Below are 10,055 nucleotides of genomic sequence, written 5' to 3' on the forward strand. Positions count from 1 at the left end.
TAACTGTGGGAAGCATGGTCATACTGAAAAAGAATGTAGAAAAAATCAGCGAGTCAGGCTGCCAGATAGGGGAAAAAAGAAAACTGTTGAGCCTGAAATATGTCCAAAATGTAAAAAAGGAAAACAATGGGTTAGTCAGTGTCACTATAAGTTTGATAAAGATGGGAACCCAATTTTGGGAAACGCCATGAAAGGCTCATCCCGGGCCCCGTTTTAAACCAGGGCATTTCCAGCTCAAGCCATTCCCTCACCCCTGTACAATGTCTGTCCCTCACCATAGCCAGGAGTGCCGCAGTAGATTTATGCTGCACAAAAGCTGTGAGACTTCTGCCTGGGGAACCCCCACAAAAGGTCCCAACAGGAGTCTGTGGACCTTTGCCAGCAGGGACAATAGGATTACTTTTAGGAAGGTCTAGTGTAAGTTTAAAAGGTGTACAAATACATATAGGAGTCATTGATTCAGATTATAATGGGGAAATTCACATTGTTATATCTACTTCTGTTCCCTGGAAAGCAGAGCCAGGAGAGTGCATAGCACAGCTCCTGATTGTGCTGTATGTGGGAATGGGAAAAAGTGAAATTAAATGAACAGGAGGATTTGGAAGCACAAATAAACAAGGCAAAGCAGCTTATTGGGTGAATCAAATTTCTGATAAACGTCATACTTGTGAAATAACTATTCAAGGAAAGAAATTTAAAGGTTTGGTAGATACAGGAGCGGACATTTCAATCATTTCTCTACAGCACTGACCATCCACATGGCCAATTCAACCCGCTCAATTTAACATAGCTGGAGTTGGTAAAGCTGCTGAAGTATATCAAGGTTGTTATATTTTGCATGGTGAGGGGCCCGATGGACAACCTGGGACTATTCAACCAATTATAACTTCTGCACCTACAAATTTATGGGGTAGAGATTAATTACAACAATGGGGAACACAAGTTCTAATTCCACAAGTGGAAAAACAAAGCTTCTGCCAAAGATTAGAAAAAATTTTTTGATGGCAGCCATTATTAAGCCTCCAGAACCTATACCTTTAAAATGGTTAACAGATAAGCCAATTTGGATAGAACAATGGCCGTTAAGTAAAGACAAATTGGAGGCTTTAGAGACATTAGTTACTGAACAATTAGAAAACGGGCACGTAGCTCCAACATTTTCTCCTTGGAATTCTCCAGTTTTTGTAATTAAGGAAAAATCAGGTAAATGGAGAATGTCAACTGACTTAAGAGTCATCATTTCAGTTATACAACCTATGGGAGCATTACAGCCAGGATTGCCTTCTCCTGCTATAATTCCAAAAAATTGGCCTTTAATAGTCATAGATGTAAAAGACTGTTTCTTTACTACCCCTTTCGCTGAGCAAGACTGTGAAAGGTTTGCATTTACAATTCCTGCAGTAAACAACCTGCAGCCTGCTAAACGTTATCATTGGAGTGCTGCCACAGGGCATGTTAAACAATCCGACTATTTGCCAGATGCATGTGGAGTAAGCAATTGAACCTACTCATGAAAAATTTTCACAGTTTACATTATTCACTATATGGATGATATACTTTGTGCTGCCCCCACTCGAGAAGTATTACTCCAATGTTATGATCACTTGCAAAATTCAATTTCTTGCGCTGCTTTAATTATAGCTCCTGACAAAATTCAGACTACTACTCCTTACTCCTACTTGGGGACCTTAGTAAATGACACTACCATTGTGCCACAGAAAGTAACCATACATAGGGATAAATTAAAATCATTAAATGATTTTCAAAATTTACTAGGGGATATTAATTGGATACAACCTGCTCTAGGCATTCCTACCTATGCCATGAGTAATCAGTTTTCTATCCTTGGAGGAAATCCTAGTCTGACTAGCCCTCAGCAATTAACAAATGAGGCTGAGGCAGAGTTAAAACTGATTGAAAAGAAGTCCATAAAGCTCTGATAAATAGAATAGATCCAGAGAAGACTCTAGATTTGCTAATTTTTTCAACTCAGCATTCACCTACTGGTGTTATTGTCCAAGAACAGGACTTAATAGAGTGGCTTTTTCTTCCACATACTAATTCATGGACTCTAACTCCTTATTTAGATCAAATCGCTACTATGATAAGGATTGGGAGAACTCAGATTGTTAAATTACATGGATATGATCCTGGAAAAATTATTGTCCCTCTCATGAAGGCGCAAATACAGCAAGCTTTTATAAATAGTCTTACTTGGCAAACCCATTTAGCTGACTTTGTGGGTGTTCTCCATAATAATTTTCCTAAAATGAAGCTGTTTCAGTTTTTGAAATTAACTAATTGGGTTCTCCCTGAAATACCTAAATTTAAAGCAATTGAAGGTGCTGAGAATGTTTTTACAGATGAGTCTAGTAATGGCAAAGCTTCTTATTTTGGCTCAAAAAGTAAAGTTTTCCAGACGTCCTGTACTTCAGCTCAAAAGCGGAGCTTGTAGCTGTAATTGAGGTATTGACTGCTTTTGATATGCCTATTAATGTGATTTCTGATTCTTCATACGTGGTTCATTCTACACAGTTACTTGAAAATGCTCAGTTACGATTTCATACAGAAGAACAACTGATGACAAAAACAAAAAAGGAGGAGAAATAGGGATTACAGGACAGCCCATACACAATTGAATCTAGCATCATTTGGTGAAAAGATCCGATAGCAAAAAGTTGGGAAATAGGTAAAGTAATAATTTGGGATAGAGGTTATGCTTGTATTTCTCCAGGCCAAAATCAACAGCCAATTTGGATACCACCAAGACACCCGAAACCTTACCATGAGACAGATGCTGATGAGGAGATTCTGGGAGGATGCTGAGGACCCCGCAGCTGCAGCCATGTCGAGGCTGATGCTGAGGAGGACCCCAACTGTCACAAGCAACACCTGTTGAACACAGCCACCCACCTGGGGACAGATCGAGAAGCTGTCACAGATGGCAGAAGAAAACCTGAGGAAAGCGGGACAACCAGTCACAATGAATAATTTAATGGTAGCTATGATAGCGGTTATCACCACTGCCCTGAGTATTCCTTCGATAAGGGCTTGTAATAATGCCTGGATGCAATCACTCTATGACACAGTTACACATGCTTTCTGATCTCAGTATTTACCATAATAATCTGCTCCTATAATTGAAGCATACCACCCTCGAAAACCTGTTTGTAAACAGGATTGGATCTAGTTAGAAAAAAATGAATGTACTTGTTTAGGAAGATTGCACTGCAGAACAGGCAGAGGTGCTGCACAACAATTCCTATGGAATCATTATTGATTAGTCTCCTAAGGGGATGTTTGGCTTGAATTGCACCTCTCAGTCTGCATGCCACGGCTACACTATGTTCAGATAATCTGAACAAAACAGTGAGATGGTAGAAATGATAAGCAGCATGGCAAAAGTTTCTATTATCTGGAACCATGGCAATATATTGGCATATCAACCTCAAATGATACGGCCCGCTCTAGGAGCTAAACATAAGGATTTGTAGAAACTACTACATGCTCTTAAAAAGATCAAAATTTGGGAAATAATAAAAAAAGCATCTGGAAGGACACTCTACAAAGTAGTCTTTGGATATAGCAAAATTAAAAGAACAAATATTTAAGGATCCCAGGCACACCTGACCTTAATGCCAGGAACTGGAGTGCTTAAAGGAGCTGCAGACAAATTAGCAGCTAGTAACCCATTTAAATGGATTAAAACACTTGGAAGCTCTGTGATTGCAATGATGATTGTGCTTTAATCTATGTTGTCTTCGTATAGTCTGCAGATGCAGATCCCGACTCCTGCGAGAAGTAGCTCACCGTGACAAAGCTGCCCTTGCTTTTATCTCTTTGCAAATCAAAGAAGGGAGACATGTTGGGAGCAAGCCCCTCAAAATCCGGTCATGAACTGGCCCCAAAACCGGCCATGAACAAAATCTCTGCAGCACTATGACATGTCCATAATGGCCCTAACGCCCAAGCTGGAAGGTTGTGGGTTTATGGGAATGAGGGCAAGGAACACCTGGCCCACCCAGGGCGGAAAACCGCTTAAAGGCATTCTTAAGCCACAAACAATAGCATGAGCGATTTATGCCTTAAGAGCATGTTCCTGCTGCAGTTAACTACCCTAATCTATTCATTTAATTCCGCTCACCCCTTTGTTTCCTATAAGGGATACTTTTAGTTAATTTAATATCTATAGAAAAAATGCTAATGACTGGTTTGCTGTTAATATGTGGGTAAATCTCTCTTCAGGGCTCTCAACTCTGAAGACTGTGAGACCCAATTCCCCAGTTCACACCTCTACATTTGTGTGTGTGTGTCTTTCATTCCTCTAGCACCACTGGGTTAGGGTCTCCCCGACCGAGCTGGTCTCAGCAGAAAACAAAACATCATATGTTCTCACTAATAAGTGGGAGCTAAACTATGAGGATGCAAAGGCATAAGAATGATACAATGGACTTTGGGGACTTGGAAGAAGTGGGAAGGGGGAGAAGGATTAAAAGACTACAAATACGGTGCAGTGTATACTGCTAGGGTGATATGTGCACCAAAGTCTCACAAATCTCCACTAAACTTACTCATGTAACCAAATACTACCTGTACCCCAATAACTTATGGAAAAATAAAAATAATAATCTTAAAAAGGTCATTGCCCCCCTCCAAAAACAATTGGAACTTCTGTTTGTGATTGTATTGAATCTGTAAATCATTTTGGAGATGTATTTATTTTCTAGGTCTGCCATAACAGATGTTGGTGGCTTAAACAATGGAAATTTATTTTCTCACAGTTCTAGAATCTAGAAGTCCAAAATTAAGGTCTCTAAGTTTCCTTTCTTCTGAGGCCTCTCCCCGTGACTTGCAGATGGCTACGTTCTCACTCTGTCCTCATCCAGTCATTCCTTTGTGTTGTCTGTGTCCTCAACTCCTCTTCTCAAGACAACTGTTGCACTGGATTAGGGTCCACCCATATTGTGTCTGGAATTTGTGGGTTCTTGGTCTCGCTGACTTCAAGAACGAAGCCGCAGACCCTTGCGGTGAGTGTTACAGTTCTTAAAGATGGTGTGTCCAGAGTTTATTCCTTCAGATGTGTCTGCAGTTTCTTCCTTTTGGTTGGTTCGTGGTCTCGCTGACTTCAGGAGTGAAGCTGCAGACCTTTGCAGTGAATGTTACAGTTCTTAAATGCGGCGCATCTGGAGTTGTTTCTTCTTCCCGGTGGCTTTGTGGTCTCGCTGACTACAGGAGTGAAGCTGCAGCCCTTCGCGGTCAGTGTTACAGTTCATAAAGCCGGCGTGGACCCAGAAGAGTGAGGAGCAGCAAGTTACTGTAAACAGCAAAAGCACAAACCATCCACAGTGTGGAAAGGGACACGAGCAGGTTGCCACAGCTGGCTCAGGCAGCCTGCTTTTATTCCCTTATCTGACCCCACCCACATCCTGCTGATTGGTCCATTTTCCAGAGAGTTGATTGGTCTATTTTACAGAGAGCTGATTGGTCCATTTTACAGACAGCTGATTGGTCTGTTTTGACACAGTGCTGATTGGTGTGTTTACAATCCCTGAGCTAGACACAGAGTGCTGATTGGTGTGTTTACAATCCTTTAGCTAGACACAAAGTGCTAGACAGAAAAGTTCTCCAAGTCCCCACTAGATTAGCTAGATACAGGAGTACTGATTGGTGTATTTACAAACCTTGAGCTATACACCGGGTGCTGATGCGGGTGTTTACAATCCCTGAGCTAGACATAGAGTGCTGATTGGAGCATTCACAATCCTTTAGCAAGACAGAGAGTGCTAGACAGAAAACTTCTCCAAGCCCTCGCTAGATTAGCTAGATACAGATTACCGACTGGTGTATTTACAAACCTTGAGCTATACACAGGTTGCTGATGTTGGTGTTTACAATCCCTGAGCTAGACATAGAGCGCTGATTGGAGCGTTTACAATCCCTTAGCAAGACACAGTGTTAGAAAAGTTCTCCAAGCCCCCACTAGATTAGCTAAATACAGAGTACTGATTGGTGTATTTATAAACCTTGAGCTAGACACAGGGTGCTGATTGGTGTATTTACAATCCCCTAGTTAGACATAAAATTCTCCAAGTCCCCACTAGACTCACGAGCCCAGCTGGCTTCACCTAGTGGATCCTGTACCAGGGCCACAGGCAGAGTTATCAGCCAGTTCTGTGCCGTGCCCCTACACTCCTCAGCCCTTGGGCAGTCGATGGGACCGGGTGCCATGGAGCAGGGGGTGGCACCTGGTGAGGCTCAGGCTGTGCGGGAGCCCACCGTGGGGTGCTTGGACATGGCAGGCTGCAGGTCCCGAGCCCCACCCTGTGGGGAGGCAGCTGAGCCCCAGTGAGTTTCGGAGCATGATGCAGGCAAGCCGGCAGTGCTGGGGGACCCAGTGCACTCTCCACAGCTACTGGCCCGGGTGCTAAGCCCCTCACTGCCCTGGGCTGGGGGCACTGGCCGGCTGCTCCGAGTGCAGGCCGGCCAAGACCGCAGCCACTGGAACTTGTGCTGGCCCATGAGCACAGCGTGCAGCCCCGGTTCTCGCCTGGGCCTCTCCCTCCACACCTTCCCACAAGCAGAGGGAGCCGGTTCCAGCCTGGGCCAGCCTAGAGAGGGGCTCCCACAGTGCAGTGGCAGGCTGAAGGGCTCCTCAAGTGCTGCCAGAGTGGACACTGAGGCCGAGGAGGCACTGAGAGTGAGGGCTGCTAGCACGTTATCACCTCTTAATATGACCTAATTTTACCTTCCTTATCCAAATACAGTCACATTCTGAGATAGAGAGGATTAGGACTTTAACATAGGAATTTGGAGGAGGGGAACTCAATTCAGCCCATAACAGGGGAGCACTGATATTTTCCCAAAATTGAACCTGCCAACCCACGAACACAATATATCCATTTTCCATTTAATATTATTTAATGCCTTTAATAGAGAGTGATACATTTTGCTGAGAGGCATTAAATAATATTGAACATCATGTTGGGTATCCATTTATTTAATGAGATCCCCTTTTCTCCCTTTTGTACTATGTTTTAAGTCCTAGAAGGTTGACATTTATGGACCCCATTAAAGGGCTCCCTTGTCTTCTGGGCTCTGGCTGGGTTTGACCAATGGAAGCATGGGCAGAAGATCTAAAAGTACATATCCATTTTCCCACTTCTTCCCCATGGCTGGGCTGATGATAATTGGGAGCAGTTGTGTTCCTCTACCGATTATTCCACCTCTCGCCCAGAGCCTTCTGCTGCAGCCGTACCTTTCTCAATGAAATCAGGTTCAGATAACTGCTCCCTTTCAGTTTCTCGCTCAGATCTATGATTAGTGCCCCATTTTCTTCTTGTTGGTTACTTTTGATCCTGGCCACACTTCTGTAACTGATCCCTTCATTACATTGCCCTCAACTTCTACATTTCAGTGTGCCAGTTTTCTTTTGCTGGGGAGTACACTTTGTTTATTCCAATGTAATTTATAACTCTTGATGCCATTTAATATGGTATACTTTAAAATTACATTTTCTGTTGTTGCTAACACATAGAAATGTGATGTCTTCATTACACACACACACACACACCAAAAACAACAAAAAAACCCCAAAAAACCCAGTAATGTAGCCATTGCACTCTAGCCTGGGTAGCATAGTGAGACCTTCTCTCTTTAAAAAAAAAAAAAAAAAAAAAACTCCAGTAACCTTTCTAAATTCTCTCATTAATTCCAATAACTTGTATTAGTTTTTTTTTCTTTAGAGACACGGTCTTACCTCATTGTCCAGGCTGAAGTGCAGTAGCAGAAATAGGGTTTATTGCAGCCACAAACTTCTGTGCTCAAGTGATCCTCCTGCCTCAGTGTCCCGTGTAGCTGGGATCACAGGTGTGTACCACCATGCCAGGCTAATTTTTTAATTTTTTTGTAGAGTCTGAGTCTCATTCTCTTGCCCAGGTTGGTCTTGAATTCCTGGACTGGAGTGATCCTCCCATCTCAGCCTCCCAAAGTACTGGGAACTGGAATTACAGGCATGAGCCACCGCACCTTGCCTCTTTTCTTTATATATAACCTCTAAAACAATTTCTAATCACAGATTTACAACTTTCTTTGGAACATTTATGCATTTTTAAGTTTTCTGAACACCTAGTGCAATGCTGTATAGAAGAGGCAGTAGCAATCATCTGTCTTGTACCTAATACAGAATGCTTTCTGTGTTTCACCATTAGGTGTGGGGTTTCAGATAGTCTGTCAGGTTAAAAAATTCCCTTCTATTTTTAGTGTCTAAGAGTTCTTGTAAGTGAAAGGATGCTGAATTCTATCAAAAACTTTTTACACATCTTTTGATACGATTTTCTTCTTTAATCTTTTAATATTGTGAATTATATCAATTACATTAACCTGTCTTCTAATATTAAATTGACCTTGAAGCCTACACAATTGGTTATAATACACAATACTTTCAGAACTCAATCCAAATGAGCAGGAATACATTCTTTAGAGCCAAGTAGGTACCATAACTTACCAGTTATATTTTTATCTACACACAATCAGCAATAAATGAACATGTACCAGTATCTGACCAGTTGTGTCGTTTTGACTGGCTCTTTTATTTACCTCCATCAGTAATGCAACAATCTATTTAATCAGTAAACAGTAATGCTGAGCATTCACTAAATGTCATTCACTTTTCTGGCACTAGAGTACACATGACAAAGCCATAACCATTGCCATTAAGGAGCTCATAAATGTGTGAGTGGTGTGTATGTGTGAGACAAAAGGGAGAGGCTGACACAAAGGAGGAGTCAAACAAAATAAAATGAAAAACGTATATAGTAAGTGCTTTACTGTAAGTGAATGGACGAGAGTACTAAGGAAAAAGAATAGAGACATATTTCAAGTTTTCACGTTGTTTGACGCAAATCTTGTAGACGGTGTTTGCTGCAAAAAGATGAAGAAAACATTCACAGACATTTATGTTGATTACATATTTATTGGTATGTGCCAAGACGTTTTGATCTTGGGGATGAAGTAGTAAACACAAAAATCTCTGTTGTATAGGGCTTACATTCTAGCAATAAAGAACTTGCCCAGAGAAAAGCCCTCTCCTGGTTAGTAAACAGTATGAACAATTAACAGCTCTGGTTGTTTCACAGAGCCACACTGGGCTGCCTGCTGCAGACAATATCACAGTATATATTTAAATATTCTTTTAATTTGTCCATGTATGTAATTTGCAAATTATCACTCATATGTATACATATCAAAAGATGTGTAAAAGTTTTTGATAGAATTCAGCATTCATTCGCTTAAAAAATGAGTGCAGGCTCACTTTATTGATGAGAGTATTTAATCAAAAATATTGGGGATCTACAACTCTAGAGTTCTCCAAAGTCCACCAAGGAAAAAGTAATTTGAATTTAATCGCATTTAAAACTATATAGTATCCATGCCTAAAACATTAGCAACATAGGAAAACTTACACAGCAGAAGAGATGGCTGGGGAATTTTTTTTTGTTTTTGTTTTTTTGTTTTAAGACAGGGTCTCGCTCTGTCGTCCAGGCTGGAGTGCAGTGGCGCGACCACCGCTTACTGTGGCTGGCCTCGACTTCTCCGGCTCCAGTATCCTCCCACCTCAGCCTTCCAAATAGGTGGGACCACAGGCACCACCACGCCAAGCCCGTATATGGTTTTTAAGTAAGACAAATTGCAAAAAAACGTTACTAGACAGTGTTCGCAGGTTTGAGCCGTCACTGGGAATGGCTCGTGTCCGTCTAGATATTCAGAGGCCGAGCACAGTCCTCAGTAGGGCTGCTCGGCGGGTACACTGCTGCCGCTGGCCCCTGGGCTTACGGGAGTGGGAAGGGATTTCAACTCGGCCGCGGACCGGGAAGGCGTTCTGACCCGCTAGAGCTCCGGGCGAGGGACCCCATCCCGGTGCCTACAGCGCCTCCTTTAGCCGGCATGGGCCAGCGTTAGTTACCTCAGGGCACTGAACTGGCGCCTGCGTCTTTCTGCACTTCTCGCTCTTTCTTCAAGTCACTTATGCCCAGCGAGCCCGCCCTCCCGCCCGCCAA

General features: G+C 42.5%; 1 long non-coding RNA gene across 1 annotated transcript; it reads right to left on the bottom strand.

Annotated features, from left to right (window-relative positions):
• Window positions 1-4,674: 4,674 nt before the first annotated feature.
• On the bottom strand, window positions 4,675-10,029 carry LOC144332802 (uncharacterized). The gene is made up of 2 exons (XR_013400923.1): window positions 9,962-10,029; window positions 4,675-5,314 (listed from the first exon to the last, which is right to left on the bottom strand). It is a non-coding gene; the product is annotated as an uncharacterized LOC144332802 (long non-coding RNA).
• Window positions 10,030-10,055: the final 26 nt, after the last annotated feature.

This window comes from Macaca mulatta, chromosome 11, assembly GCF_049350105.2.
Source record: "Macaca mulatta isolate MMU2019108-1 chromosome 11, T2T-MMU8v2.0, whole genome shotgun sequence".
In the NCBI taxonomy this organism is placed as follows: Eukaryota; Metazoa; Chordata; class Mammalia; order Primates; family Cercopithecidae; genus Macaca; species Macaca mulatta.